This window comes from Coturnix japonica, chromosome 19, assembly GCF_054131305.1.
Source record: "Coturnix japonica strain WE chromosome 19, WE-NBRP24, whole genome shotgun sequence".
Taxonomy (NCBI): domain Eukaryota; kingdom Metazoa; phylum Chordata; class Aves; order Galliformes; family Phasianidae; genus Coturnix; species Coturnix japonica.
In genome coordinates this window covers 12,594,310-12,610,687 of record NC_140681.1, presented here as the reverse complement: position 1 = coordinate 12,610,687, position 16,378 = coordinate 12,594,310, and the positions used below count along the sequence as shown (strand labels likewise).

General features: G+C 40.8%; 1 long non-coding RNA gene across 2 annotated transcripts in view; it reads left to right on the top strand.

Annotated features, from left to right (window-relative positions):
* LOC116654281 (uncharacterized) overlaps window positions 1-16,378 on the top strand; it is a 162,036-nt gene that overhangs the window by 52,141 nt on the left and 93,517 nt on the right. For both annotated transcript variants that reach the window (XR_014935828.1, XR_014935827.1), the window contains exon 3: window positions 16,264-16,335. This is a non-coding gene — a long non-coding RNA (uncharacterized LOC116654281). The remainder of the gene's footprint in view (window positions 1-16,263; window positions 16,336-16,378) is intronic.

The window sequence follows — 16,378 nt, the reverse complement described above, 5'->3', positions numbered from 1 at the left end:
AAGGCCGGAAGAACCAAAGACTGGAAATGAAGTCAGACAAGTTCACCCCAGAAGTAAAGCATTAAGTAAAAGGACATTTAGCTTCAAAGAAAAAAAAAATGACTAAGTGAAATGATCGCTTCTCATCTTGGTTGAGAGACTGTCATTCTAAAAGGAACATTTTACTCAAACACAAGTGATTGGACTTAAAACAGATTTCAACAGATAAGAGGAATATCTTAAAACCCGAGGGTGGCCCAGTGGTTCAGTGTAGTTATCTGTGACTTTCCTAAATTATCTGTGGTCTTAAATAAATTAAACAGACATGCCAAATTGGAATTGCAGACCTCAGACCCTCTGCCTTTGTCTGCTTTGACTTGTGCATCCTCTGAAAAGTCATCTACATTTTGGGGATGGGAAATGAGTCCTATGCCTTTAGTTTACCAAACATGTCTCATCAGATGTTACACTTCCCTGTATACTGTAAGAATTCTAAATCTAGCATTTGTGGCCAGATTCCAGTCCCTTTACATCATTTAGGAGACAATTTGTTCCACTATATGTTTTTCTTCTCAGCTGTACTTTCTCTTTGAATCCTTTAGCTACTGGATCAGGAAGGTAAATTACAGCCTTTATCAGCTCTGAATTGTTTTGATTTTGGAAATCACATAATTGATTAATTACAGGATAGCCAGCATTCACCTGGTGAGATAGGAACCCCTTTTCACAGAAGCTGCTGCTTGAAAAATGTTACTGTACTTGAGCATGATCTCTTGGTACTTCTTTTCTCTGGACTGCAGGAGAAGCAATGTTTTCTCTGTGACAAGAAATGCAAAAATGGAAATTGCTCAATTTTCAGCGCCTGCAGTCACTGTCTTGGTGCTGCTTCTTTGGTGCACATTGTATTTATTCATCGCCACTGGCCAGTCTTAGTTTTGGATCATGGCTTGGCAAAGTTTTCACCCATCAGATACCTCTGAGGTACCCATGAAAATGCAGGGATGAGAGCTGATCTTTCTAATATTTTAAGAGAGAAAAACAGAAAAATCTTTCTCCTTTTGGTAGTGAGCTGGAGGGATAAAACCCTCTCAGGCTTTCCTGGAAAAGAAAGTGTCCTATTCAGGTCACCCTCGTATGAACACTGGGAGCTGCAAACTTTTTCTTGTCTGCTCAGTGTGAAAGTCTATTTCCTGCTAATTAATCCCTAATTGTGATAGAGACTTGCAAACCAAAGTCTGGATTTTGTATTCTGCAGTATTCTGCTGTCCATGTACGTTTCTAATGAGCTGCTATGGGCAGATTTATGCCATTCCTGCATTTTGTATCATGCACTTATTTAGATTCTTCTGTCCTAAACATAAACATATTTAGAAGAAATAAACATGCAAATGAATTACTGGTTTGTGTTTGGTTAGCAAACAGAGCAGGAAGTGTGGATGTGCAAATGCCCAGCAGGCTCTGGGGTTAAACCTCCTCCCTATAATTTTTACAATGGGTTCTCAACATCTAGTGTAAACAAAACTCAGCAAATTACTCCTTGTGCTATGCTCGGTTGTCCAATCAGCCCTCCTTGTTACATACATATTGTTTGAACAGTAATTTAGGCAACTGGGAAAGTGCCATGTGAGATGCAGAGGAAGTCTTAACCACCAGGAATTAACTTAAAATGTAAAGCTGTATGGTATACGAGTCACATAACCAGCAGGTTATTATTTTAATTATTTTTAATCAATTCAATAAACTGGCCAAGACTTGTGAAGGATGGTTAATTGAAGAGGTGTAAGAGAAGCTTCTCAAAACGATTAACTGGGAGAGAAATGAAAGTAATAATGAACTAAGAATTTAATCTGTAGTAGAATTTGGTGTGTGCAAATTGCTGGTGAAGTTCCAAGTATTGATCGTGTCCTGGCAGCTCCTGCACATCTGCAGGGAGATGAATGCCCTGCTAAGCAAGCTTCCCATGCAAGTCTATCTCTACTGGGAAGAGCTTGCTGGCAAAATGCAATGCTGAGTTTTCAGAAGAGACTAAAGTGCTGATGTTACTCAATGGAGATGCTCTTTCCTTTTCATTCATACCCAGATCTCTGAGCATAACGGTTCCCAAACATGGGTTTCTGGAACTATCCATGATAGGATTTAGGGCGCAGCAGGAATCAGTTTAATATATATTTATTTATTTTAATAAGAGGTTTTAAGAGAAAAAAAAGCACGCCAAGCACCAGAAATACCTTCTCCACTATTTTGGCGCACCATCCTCTTGTTTCTCAAGTTGATGTTACAATTTTAAGTTCAGATGTTGTTATCCATGTCTGAGGTCAGACACATCTCACAAAGCCTTGAGGGAAGCATGATGGGCATCAAAATAGGTCTTGGAGGACCTCGTGCAACCCTTGGGTGACTCATTGTGCATCCATGCTTCAAAAGGAAGCTTTCTTTGTTCTAAAATTTACATTTTGTTTTCCACATCAGGATTTATTTCTGCTTGAAGAATTCTTCTCCTCATGGTTAAAAAGTCTCTTCCTGCTTGCTGCTGGCTGTGCAATGCCCACTCAATGAGTTTTGATAATTTCTGTTAGGATTAATTAATTAATTGCAAATGACTTCAGGCTAAATTGTGTGTTTGCATGTCAGGATGCTGTTCATAATCAACAAAATCACTTAAGGGCTTGACATTATGGATGTTATGGAGATTGTGAGAGGAGTCCATTCAATCTGTATTAGTCAAAACTTTTGTTTCATTATTTATAAACCAGTTCCTATTTTATGAATTCTCCATCCTAAACAAAGGGTCAGATGAAATGTTAGGAGATAAGAACAGAAGCAGGAAGGTAATTCCACTAATCAAGGCTTATTGATGAAATTATGTAGTATTTTAATAAGATGACTCCAAAATGTAATTGGGAAATAAGAATAGCAATGTTTTATATTGGGTGAAACACTGCTGTCCCAAATGAACAAACACTAATGAGGTCTTGTATGAACTTCCAGAGGCTGGCGACCAGCTGAGTGATGCACAATACTTTAGTAAAGGCAGGGAAAGATTTTTAATCTGGATGTTTCCGTCACCAACTGATTCATGAGAATAAACTGCGAGGTACATAAAAAATGAATGCTTTCATTTATAAACCTGAAAGTTGGCTTCCATCCTGATTCCAGGTTATTGTTGCCTCATGTTTTTTTAAACTGACATGTTCCATCCCATAAAAAGTCCGTTCAATGACGTGGTTTAAATGAGATTCAGGCTTGGTGTTCTTCATTTTCTGGATGTATATTTTGGTTGCACAACCTGGTGCACGTGGAAATCTGAAATGCAGCGAAAAGGTACCAGCATGTGTGAAAATACAACATATGGCTATTGAGATTGAATAGGTTATCTTTGTTAATGTTTAAGACTTTTGATAATGTTGTCACAATATCAGCAAAACCAAAGCTTTGTGTGATTGATTCAGTATCTGTAGCCCAGTAAATAGCCTTATCTTGGTTTTTGATAATTGTGTTTTGTTACAAAGGATGTGAATTAGCAATGCAGTAGTGGTTTTTTGTTCAGCCTGTGAATGCTCTCTCATTCCAAGCACTTGATACAGGCTTTCATGAGCATTATGGAAAGAAACTAGGTGGAAAAAATGCAGCTGTCATAGAAACTGCATGTATGTCACTGACTAGAATTGAGTGGTTGTGCCTCCAGTTATTTGATTTATATGCATATTTTTCTTTTCTATATGTGGAATTATGGAATGTTGGAGCATATACTTCACTAAATGAAACGTATGTAAATAGATGCCATAGTAAAGTCTGCTATTAAAATTCAGGGTAGTGACGGTATTCCTAGATGTTCTCCAGAGATAGGAGAGCTCTGGAATGCAGCATCAGGGCTTGACCTCCCTCCCGGCTCTCTAAAACTTGTTTTCCAACTGTCAGGGCTCAGACAGGCAGAAATGGGAGGAATGACCTGCTTCTTTACTTACGTGGCATTAAAGGGCTGGGGTGGCATGAAGGACTCAGCAAGAGGGGGATGCTTGCAGCACAAGAGTGGCAGAAGACAGGCAATAAACCTGCATCAAATTGGCTTGTGTTACACACCTGCACATGTTAAATAGGGACACAGGCACAAGGCTGATGTAACAGGGACAGCCTGGTCTCACCAGAGGTGATGTGCAGCTGGTGGCTGTGCTGATGCCGGGGCTAATGGGCATGGGCTTGGCCAGTGTGAAGAGGTGTGCAAACTGTGCTGGTACTAAGGCTGTCCAGAATGGAAGTGCTATGCAGTGCTTTGCCTACCCTGTTTTACTATGGGCTCTATTCTCTGCAGATAGGGTACAAAATCTTCTGAACGGGGCTTGTTTGGTGAGGATGTTGGTGGGAGAGGGGTTTCAGGTGCTCCTTTGAGCAACGATTGAAATCAGTCATCCTGAGAAACACTGATTTCCCATTAGAATTTTGGGAGCAGCATGTTTTGCTCTTCTGGATTCCTTCCCTTTTTTACTGTTGCCTACAATGACTTGGGCTCCTCCTCCATGCTGGGGGAGTGGAAAGGTGATCTTTCAGTCTGAGATTGAATCTGGTTCACAGTCAGGCTTTCACTCTTCTATCAGACCCCATTTGCAAAATCCCATCTTTCTGAGGGTTTCTTGGTTTGGTTTTTTTTGACCTTTTTTTTAGTCTTTTCTTCTTCCTCTTCTTCTTCTTCATCTTCTTTTTAATTGTTGGACATCATCTGGTACAGAGGTTTAAACTACAGAAGTAATTTAAAATATTGTGGCATTTCCTTTCTTAATTAATCCCAACTGTTTTCCTTGGTAGTACAGAAAGTATCAGTATTTGATGAGGACATTATGCCTTCATCACTGGGGCAGTGGATTCTTCCTGCCGAGTCTGTAAACAGCAGACAAGCCGCAGAGTTCAGCCTTCATGTTCTGGTTTTCATTAAGCCCAGACTAGAGGAGCACCCAGCTGTGTCTTCCTGTAAGGTCTGTCAGTCTTCCAAAGCTTGTTAACATGCTAATATAAAAGGAAATAGGGCTGACTTCAAGGAATTTACAACTAGTCTTAAACTTCAAAGACTGGAGCTACGTCTCTTCAATGCAACAGCAACAACAAAAAATCCCATAATAAAAGTTCCCTTAGCCTACAAGAAGTGTTCAATGCATACAGATCTGTGAAGCCATAATGCACGATGCCACATTTTTTTGTTGTTGCAAGTTGCAACACAAAGCCTCCTGCAGTTGTGAAACTTGGTTCATGGCTGGTAGGTTTGATCAGAGACAAGATAAATTGTCGTCCGGCCCACAAACAGAATATCAGGAATGATGCTGTCAATCTCTCCTTCCCTAAACCTGTTTTCCATGCAGATGTTTGCAGCGGGTGGGTGAATCGGGTTTGAACAGTAGGCAGCATTCTCAGGTGGTGGAAATTGGATGAACTCTGATGACTTCAAGGGAATTACTTCTGTTTGTAACATCTGAGGATCTGGGCCATCTGCAGCTTGCTTACCTTGTCATCTGCAGGTATTCAAACAAGGTTGGACACATTTGGTTGCTTTGGGTGAGACCTCTTTTCCATCTGAAGAGTGACTCATCGTTCTCATTCAGTATGGACAAATGGAAGCACAGGAAGGTTTATATAAATATATACTGGTACTTCCACAGTGATTTGAGGATTGGGGACTTCCTAAATCAGAACTGTCATTGTTTATATAGTAGAAGTAGATATCAATGACTTTTTCTCCCCATCTCCATACTAGAGCTGTTCTGTAGCTAAAAGACTGGTGTAGAGTGTAATTGCAAATGCTTCTTTTGCTCCTTGTGAATGCTCTCTGCTCCTGTTGGAGCCTAAAGGAGCCTGCAGATCTTGCAGGAGCACAGCAGGATGAGGTCACAGCCCCAGATGTGTCAAAGAACTGTGAGAGCTGTTCGGTTGACCTCAAATTCGGTCCCTTTGGTCACCCAAAAATATTCAGAGCAACTCAATGCAAATAATGAAAAAATGAGACAAAGTAGCGTATTAAACTCAGCTGCTATTCACACTGTTTCTTCTCTGACAGCTTGTTAAAAATGTTGGTAGAATAGGTGCTACTGTTAGACTTTTGTTATTCGGTGCTAATTAGAACAAACTTACGCAGAATCAAAAGCGGTTTCTAAAGGGAGCTGATTGTTTTAATAGGAATTAATTGAAAATGCAGAGCGCAGCAGTGAGGAAGGCCACAGGGAGCAGTGGCACTCCTTTAGATTCACTTACCAGTGCGTGTTATGCGCTGCTACGGGAGCTGCATGGGCACAGGGTGAGCAGAAGGCAGCACAGAGATGGCTGGGCTGGTGCCAGCAGCGAGCGGGCAGCTGTGGCAGGGCTGCATTTCCCACTGCGGTTGTCCTTGGGAGAGATAAAACAGGCCTGAAAGTTAACCGGTTATGTGTCTGCCCTGCTGCTCTTTGAGAAATATTGTGTTTGCAAAGTGGCGACGACTGGCCGGATATCCGACATCATGCCCTTTGCTGGCTGTTTCCTCTGTGCTACACGAGACTGCAGTTTGTTCGTCTGTTTAATTGACTGAGTCCTCCCACGCGGAGGAATTTCTGTTCTTTCTACTGGCTTGTGTTGGTCTAATGTAGAGCACTGGAAAACTGAAAACCCCAAAAAGCAAATGGGAAGGTTCTTCACTAAATAAATTGCCTCACAGAGCGTATACTTGAGAGTAAAGCAAGGCTTTCATGGCTGTATTCTCGACAGTACTGCTATAGGCATTTAGGCAGCGATGTGCCATTTTTTCCAGTGTTCTTGAAATTCTCGTTTTGAGAGGAAAAATGACAAGAAAGGCTGCATCAGTCTTGTTAAATTTCTAGGAATAGAGCTAAATATGATATGGTGTGTATCTATTGCCTTCTGCCAAAAGCACCTCAATTTTGTCAGAGAAAAATGGTAGGAGACACTGTGCTATGAGCTGATAAGGTCATATTAAATCAGCTGTCTATTGAGTCTCACATATTTTATATATAGTCATCCCCTGAGGGGCTGTGTGTATTCAGACCCTTGGACATCTAATAGCACATAGGTGATGGCTGACAAGCACAGCAAATCAGCTCGAAGGGAACTACGTTTTTATTAAAAAGAAAAGTGCCAAATTTGAAAAAAAGCAGGAAGGCAGCTTTGAAGGGCCTCTTAATTACTGCACTTATTTTCTGTGTTAAGATTAGCTCTTAATATTTTATCAGTGGTTAAGAGTTAATGCCCCGTCTTAACCCGTGTCAGAGCACATTTGAGAAGCTCAGTCTATGCTCAAAAGCATCATCATTTCTAAAGAGCACTAGTGAGTTCTGCTCAAGCAATGGCCAGTGGAGTGCACTGTCCTTGTGTCTGTGGGCTTTGGAGTCAGAGGACACAAACCAGGTGTGGGATCTCTGCACTGCAATGCATGTGATGTGTGGTTTACCTGCAAAACTCCCAGGTACTCAAGGCGTCTCAGCTGTCCCGCACTTAGTGAACATGCACAGCACAAGTGTGATGGACTATATGTTATCAGGTCATCTCACTCAGTGTATGTCTTATACAGGCTGCTCTTGAGCTGCTGTTCAGGAAGGACTGAGATTGATGCCTAAAAATCCCAGGAAATAAACTCCCCTAATAAGGTGTCCAGGCAGTCGAAGAAGACGTCAGCAAAGAAATCCAACCCCGTGACTGATTATCTTGAGTAAAAGAAAACAGTTGGACACCATTCAGAAGAAAACAGGATAAATATCGGTTTTGATTTTGAATATTTATAAGTAGAGAACTTTTGACCAAAACCTTTGAGGTTAGGAGTCTATATCCAATACTGGAGAACTGACACTACTTTAGGAACAGCCCCTCTCCCTGCAGGAGCAGTGATGAGGAGCAGCAGGAAAATAGGAAATGAGCGTTCAAAGGGAAATGGAGTTCCATGGTAAACTTATTCAAATTATCATAGAATTTGCTTTAGAAAAAAAAAAGTTGCTTAATATAGCCTTAAGAATCTGGCACATTCTTGATGATGTTAATCCATCTGCTGACATTTCATCTTACTCTTATTGGTTTTGCTTCCAGTTTTTTGATACCTCAAGCATTTTAGATGTTATGTTATTGAAGTCATGGGTCTTGTAGAAAACAAATTACTCCATAGAGTTAATTGCACCCATCTCACGCGTTATCTTGTTGAGGTGAACTTCTTATCTGTGCTTCATTGTGAAAGAAAAAAAATCTTTTATAAGAGAAGAAACAAACATACAAAACAGGAGCAGAAGTTGATCACCTCTCGCTGTTTTCCCAAGAGCAAAATTAACAAGATAAGCCATTATTACTTGCCAAGTACTATTTGAACCCCAAACAAACTGTGACCTGGATAGACCCGCGGAAATCTTGTACTTCTGTGGAAAAGTTTACAAAACTTTCCTTAGCTGTATCAGTGATGGTTGGGTGCTGCTCGAGAGCCTCGTAGCCGGATATTGGATGATATTGGAACAGTTACGGCCCCTTTATCGTGCTGAGCTGTGGAGCTAGTGAAGGGAAGCTCCTCACCTGATCACCTGAGGTTCTGGGTTCACTTGGAAAGTTTTCACTCTCAGTTTTCCAGGATTTTCTTTTCTTTTTTGTCTCTGTAATCTCTGTGTTGGAAGTTGTATAGGATTTCCTGATTTATTGTTCTGTCACAATGCTTTACACGTTTGGAGTTCTGTTGTTGTTGTTTGTTTGTTTGCTTGTTTCCCTCTTTTCTTTCTTTTTTTTATTATTTTAATGTAATTGCTGCATTGTTGTGGACAAAGTAATTCCAGGAACCAGAAGATTAACGGAGTGTGCTGCATGCATTTCTCAAGGTGCATCAGATCCCCTCCTTAAAACAAGCATACGCTTGTGTGCAGTTACACTCATGTAGCTTTGTGGTTAATGTCTTTATGTTATTTCACTTGATTGTGAATGTATAGATTCACTGTTGGAATTAGCGGAGTGTGTGGATTGGGGAAGTCAAGGCAGTAGGGGAATCTGTGGGGAAAACCCAATTGACTGGCTTACATGAGACTTCTGAAGACTTTTTCCTCAATTTCTTTGTGTTTTCTCTTTTGCTTCAAGGTTTTTCTTTGTTTGTACGTGTTTAATTAATATCTCAAAAACATATGCAAACTAGCTGTCTGGCTAAAGATTTTGAAGCACACGGGAGTGGATGAAAGTGGTTGAAGAATACAAAGGAGCACCTACAGGGAAAATGTGCTTTTGCCTCCTGTCCTTCGGTTGCCAACAAGACAAACCAGAAGTCTGGGTCTGTTGAAGCCAAGTGCAAAACTTCTCTCACTCTCACTGTGGCCAGGATTTCACCTCAGGTGAAAATATATAATCTACAAAGGCCTGACTTCTCTGTTGGCTTTAGGGGCACGTGGTGGGATGCAGCCATAACCTTGGTTATGATCTGCATTGGTTTTCAGCAGTTGGGCGGCCAAGAGGCATTGCTAAATCTGGGCCAGAGAAAGACTGACCCTTTGCATGTTTCACATAGGTTTTCCTTCTCCCTTGCTGTCAGAAAATGCTGAATTAGAACGCTGTTCAGAGATCCAGCTTTGTTAGAGAAGCGTATTCAGATAAGGAGGAATTCAATGATTTATTCACCGGATGATAGTGAATGAATGGTGTCTGTTTTCTGTGTATGAATCATAGTTGACTTTATTATGATGTTCTCAATGTATTCGTTATTTGAACTGATTTCCTGATTCATTTTTTGTCAGTAAATGGGTTGCCAGCAGCTCTCTGTGGGTTTCCAGTGTTTAAAGTTTAAGCTCTTTGTAATAGATATGCAGGTCTTGTGATGTGCTGCGTTTTCATGACTGGCAAAAGTGGATGGGGGAAGGGTTGGTGCAAGTAAAGGTTTGTGTAAATATGCATCTGGAGTTAAAATTCGCTCTTTTCATACTTTGAGACACTGTTTTCAAATACATTCTTTCTAAGCAAAATTCACCCTTGTGCAGCTATCTCATACCTGTGCCCTTCCCATGTCCTGATCAAGCAACATACCAAAGTCTTACGTGACAGAGGTTTTTGCTCCGGTATTTGCAGAGATTGATGTGTAGGAACTCACTTGAAGAATTAGGTTGGAAAACAACTTGAATGCAATGAAACAGAATATTCAGAGACTTATTTACAGCTTTCTCTCGGTTCTAATAATAAGTGTAAGTGTGGATCACTTGAGCTGTTTCGCTCTGTTTTCAGCTCTCTGCAAATTCTTCAGGATTTTATTTCTTTTTCTGTAGGGCCGTGTATTGGAAAACAGGACACTATCAGGCTAAACTCACCTTGCACATGTACAGTGTTGATCTCCTACCATGTAATTAAGTTGTGACTCAGGAGAATTGCTGCAACCTACACACCAGTTATTTGACCCTCTGCTATTTTCCCTTCCTCTGAGCACAGTTATGTGGGCTGACAACATGCTGGGTGTTTCTAGGATATTCTCTTTGGCTCAAGTTTCTGTTCTGTTTACCATGTAGATGGATGCATAGGTAGGATTTTTAGAGCATAGGATATTTCATATGACTGTGATACATAATTTGATTCTTTTTTGAGATCAGCATCCTGAGCCTCAGCTTTGCTTTTCTGTGATGCACCGTGTATATGCTTTAGGCTTTACGTATTCACATTAATTCTGGGATCTCAAATACCCACTGGTAATTAGTGGAAAGTCAGCATGTCCTATGAGGCACGGATTAACGTTATGCTTAGGTATAGTAATGACTAAATATAGCCAAGTTGTTGTGCATGCATTTTGTGAGGGGTTAGCCGCTGAGCGTCGTCATTAACAGTCAAAACTTTTATTAACAGTGTTAAGCAAGTTTTGATTAGAAAAATTGTTATGGGATAAAAAAGAATAAGTTAAAAAAGCAATTAAGAATAAATGTTCAAGAGGGTGTTCCCTTGACAAGTTGGAACAATCACTGCTATTTTTGTCTTGGGATCCAAGAAGCTGCAAAGGAAAGGAAGAGGTGGGGAGGATGTAGTCACTAACAGGGGCTCCCAGCAGTGTGGAGTAACAGAGTGTACCCCATTCTTAGACATGCTGCCTCAGTAGTAATTCTGGAGGGATTTGGGATGCTGTTAGACAGAGCCAGTCTCTAGTAACCATCCTTGCAGTATCCTGATAATAAGATTCCACTACAACTAGTATAACTTATTTATTCCATATACAGATGACCGTGATCCACGCCTCAGTCAGAGTATCCCAGGTACAGGATCTCCACTATTATTTTCTTCCCTTGCTATTGTAACTGATCCTTTTTGTCTTTGCTTACACATTAAGCTGAACTTTTAATATAAATGAAGGAAAGAAATCCATGACAAAGCTCTCAGCGCTCTTTTTAATAACAACATGGTTAGCTATCTTTAAAATCTGCTGAACACTGAAAGACGTTCACAGAAGCAGCGAAGGCATTCATCCAGCCCTGTATGTTAGCTGCAGCATGCAGTGCTTTATGTGCTAACTCTGCTCCCCAGGGTGGGCTCCACCTGGGTCAATAGGACAAAATCCTACAGGTAACCAGGTCCTGCTGTAAAAGGCTTTGTAAGCAATTTCAGAGAGCAGACCGCTTGTTAGAACAGCTTATGAATGGGCTTTCAAATAGGAGGAAATCTCTCCATTTGTTAGGTAAAGCAAAGACTCATTCTCTGCAGATGGAGAAGCTGAGGCACAAGAATGGTACCTACACCAGGCTGAGCTGCTGGCAGTGCAGGAGCCATCACCATTTGCAGCAGTGCTTCAGCCGGGAGCACTGTATATAGAGAAAAGGTGTATATTTATGTGTATAACTTTAAAGGCAGGTGGATTTTTTATTTTCATGTTAAATTTACAGGTAATTTACATAACTAATTTGTAAGCCAAAGTGTAAATGATGTTCAGCTGAAGTGACCATTTTGACAAGCAAGTGCAAACATTGTCAGAACATTGGCAGATCTGCTTTGGACAAGACTGAGTTTGACAGCTTTTTCTGCGTGCATCTGGGTTTTGTTGGGGGGAGCAGCAAGGGAAAGTGTATTTCTTTTTTTATGAGCTACTTAAGAAAATTGCATTATAATAATCTGATTTTTAAATTATCTATTTGGCTCCATAGTTGAAGATGCTAAAAACCGAGCATGCTAACAGAAAGCCATCTTTTTTGTTTCCGCTGTGCCCAATGCCATTCAAACAAATGCAAAGCTATTATGAAATATGCAGTGCTCTCAATGACCTGACACCACGATTCAGCTCGAGTTAAAGGTGATGACTTAAGGGAAAGTTGCAAGATGCCTCCCACCAGCGTTAGGTATGGATTGAGAGTGAACAGTTTAAGATTAAAGGAGTATGCAAAGTCAATTTTATTTCACCTTTGAATGCTAAAATCAAGGATTCACGTGGGTTGATTTTTGGAGATTTTAAATTCCACAAATTGGAGTAAAACCTATGGAAACTCGTGAATTAAGACCGAAATGGTCAAAATGGGTGCAGGAACAGATTTTCTACAGACTTCTGTAGTAATTTTGCCTGTGGACCATTATTTATCATTACTCGTCTTGATGATCTGCATCTGCTTTAATGAGGAGAATACTGAAGAAACTGTAAAGAAAGCTAATCCAATTCTCTTTTAATGCATTATGTAATTAAATCTTATTGAGATTTGAGAGCTGTGCAACCACAGAAGAATTAAAAACAAAAACAAGAGTGATCATATCTTTGTATCTCGAAGCATATTTGGGATAAATCTGCATGCAGGAAGAAATGAGTTCAGGTAAAGAAAGTGTGACTATCCCCAAGGCCTGTCCTGCAAATATTAACAGGTGGATAGGATTACAGAAGTGAATAGTTCCCTTACATACAATAACATTTCTTTGCTGCCGCGTTTAGACATACACACCTGCAACATTAAAGCCCGAACATTCCAACTTTCCTTTAGCCTCAGTAAGAATGAGAACAGAAAAAAGAATGGAGCTAAATTTTGTTTGGATAACCTGGTACTTTTTCAGGGCATGAAATAAAGAGTGGATGTGACCTGACTCTGATTGGATGAGCTTTTCCGAGCTTATTTCTTAATGACGTATTTTGGGGGGTAGCAGTGCTGTGGTTCAGGAGTTCACGAGGCAGGAGAGAGTGAGCAGCCCCATCCCACAGGCACCATTGGGACTCTGCAGCTCCATCTACCTCTGCCCCAGTGCTGCAGCTTCTGCCCTACGATCATCTCAGTGGTGGGTCAGGTTCAGAATGAGTGGCATTCATACCCTGATGCTGGGTTTTACTGGCACACAGACATGAATGTGCCCTGCTGGCTGGTAGGCACTTAGACACAGGTGGCATCTCACCACCAGCACCGTTGATTTGCACCAGACTGTCCTTCTTCATCACTTAAAATAAGGTATCCAGAGCTGAAAAAGACTGATTGATCAGTTGTCTCACAGATCTGGTTCCTAACAGATGCTTTATGTAATACATAAAGTGTATACATACTGTGTTTCAGTACATGGAGACAGTGACTGAATTTTCAGTAATAATTTTTTCCATGTGTGGAATATGTAGAAGAACAGTTTTCCTCTTCCTGAGAATTCATTGAGAATTGAGGGGAACCCCCACTATCCTGAACACAAGTTATCTTGTATTTTTGCTAACGCATATAATTACTGCTGTGGGTGTTCCCACATCTTAGAATGGAAAAAGTGCTTGCCAAGATTGAAAAAACGTAGTAAGCAATATAAATGATTTCTCTCACACACCAGCATTTCTTGCTGAGACAAGTGAACTGGAACTGCGTTTAAAACCATATAATTATACTCCTATATATCATTTATGAAATCAGATTCCCCCACCCTCTCTTCTTTCAAGCTGCTTCTGAAAATGCATTTCTTCCAAGAAACCTTCTCTCGTGGGGTCCTCTCCTTTTAAGAAATCTTTCCAAACGGTGAAAACAAACAAAAATCAGCATATCCAGACTCATGTGACATGTCCCTGTGCCATTATGGAGCTTTGCTTTACTTTGTCCCATATCCGCTTCCCGTGGCATCTCCCTGGTGTAGAGCTGTCACCTGCCCGGCTCTGCCCCAGGCACCCAAGGGCTGCACAGAGTGTTGTGCTCCTCCAGCCTGGCCTTCTCCATCACCCGGGCCAGATAATTTCAACTTGCTGTTCCTCATTCAGGGCCGGTTCATATAGTCTGAGTGCAATAGAAAGATGTTTGTGGATTTCCTTATTTCACACTCATTTCTATACTGTTTAAAACATAAAGAAGCTGACCTAGGGTTTTCACACCCATCAAATAGAAGGACTAATGAACAATTTTCCAAAGCACACAGACTGTATATGCAAAGGTCCAGTATGCAAATCCTGACTTGTTTATGCCTTGGGTTGTGCATACAAAAAGCTGTTTAACTGTGAGCCAATATATCTTTCTTTCCAGCACCCACACCTCACTCAACCCACCTCCTCCAAATAAGCCCGGGGAAAAGGCTTCGTGCTGTGCTCCAAAGGGCTGGGGAGGACAGCAGTGTTGGACAGAGGGACTGTCTGAATCTGAAATGGTGCCTGCAATGAAATCCCTTTGCAATTAAAATCAAAGCAGAGGTTCCAGCTGTTGGTTTATTAGGTGAATCCTGTTCACTGTGCAACTTGTTGTTGGTGCAAGTGTGTGAGGATTGGTACTGTTGAATTTGTGATGGAGGTTGGGATTGCTCATGTTCTTAACCAGCTTTCCCCGGTTCATCTTAAGCTGAGGTGGCATCTGTCGGGAATTCCACTGTGTAGTTTGAAAGCCTGAGGACTTCTGAGGCTTGTTCTTACCTTGCCAAACACAGGGCTGTGTTCTGAGACCCCTGCACAGCTGACCATGGAGTGCAGACAGGTTTTTTTTTCAGGTTTAAATAGTAATTCACAAGATTTGTTGTGTGGCACTGTGTCTTTCTATTAGACTCATTTTTATTTTGGCCATTGTTACTAACTGTCTCTGAGAACAGAAAACTGCATATTGGAGGCTCAATATATAAAGAGAAGAAATTCCTTTACAGCTCACTGATATCCATATGATAAATATGCTTTAAATTTCAGTCTATTTTCCCATATCTTTTGTTGTTGTTATTGCTTTATCTGCTCTTCAGTCTATTCTGCTTCTATGTGAGTTTCTGACACCCTTTCCTTTCACTCCTTTGCTGTTCAGTGTTCCCAGAATCTTGTCCAGCAATGTTCTTATTCTAGTTGAACTCTCTGATCCTGTACTACAGTAGAGACCCATCTGTTCCCATGTGCTGCTACAGCATCCAAGATGCCTAACTTCTAACTCAAGTGTTTCAGAAGATGTATTTTATAATGGTTTCCTTGGGATTTAATTAAATTTCTTAATGATTCTTTTTTTCTACTAGCCAAGTTACCATGTGTTTTAACAGCACACAATATGAAATAGAACAAAAACCCATTATTTGAAAGATGCTGAGAAGGATGGGAGTTATTTATGCTGATTGTTAGCGGATACTTGAACACTGTCACGTTCAGGTCCATCCTTTGTAAGAAACCATTCATTTTCAGGAAAAGGTACAAGCCTTGCAAAATAGAAAGAAAACAAACCCAGCTATGAGAAAAACACACAACGTGCCTACTAGAATGAAAAGTCTACTGAATTTACAGCGGTGTCTATCATAGGAGAAGTTATAACATATTGTTCTTTTATTGTGTTTTATGCCTTTTATTAGCTCGCAAATCTAATTAGGAAACCAATTGGCACACAGTATGCAGTGACGGAAGCAGTACCACCTATTCTTGTGGCAGCTTTGGTTTTGCTTTATGGGTGGTCTTTGTTCTTCAAGACTCATATGAATACCACATATTAGCTGGGCTGGTTCTCCCTTGATGTCTGTGTTGTATTGTACACATGTTGTCACTGTTTGACACTTAAACAATCCAGATTCTTACCCAGCCCATATTTAGTGCCATAATAAACTTCTGAGCATATGTTTTTGAGAGCAACAGTAACATTCATCACTGCAGTGTGACATATAAATAAGCACTACTGGAGAGCCGGCGTGCCTTCAGAGGGCAGAGCTGGACTGGAAGGTGAAGGGATGCGGTCATCATCTGTCCTGCTCTTACTGGGCTCTTTTCTTCTTCGCCTTGTCTCAGTAAATCAAAGCAGTTGTTGAAGTGACCTACAAAATTCACCCCGTACATGTGAAAAACACACACTGTTACAAAACTTTTTTAGTGAAACATTTCCTGTTTGGGGCTTTGGCTTGACAAACCAGAGATGCATAAACCATTGCTCCTCTCTTCATCTCTCTCATTCTCTCTTTCAGCAGGGAGTTCCTCTGGGGCCCAGTCCGAAGCACCGGTCTGGCAGCTGCGACGTACCAATGCTTCCTGCTCCCGTGAGTCTCCTTCTGTTGTTTTTGCAGAATTCCTGTGCTCAAA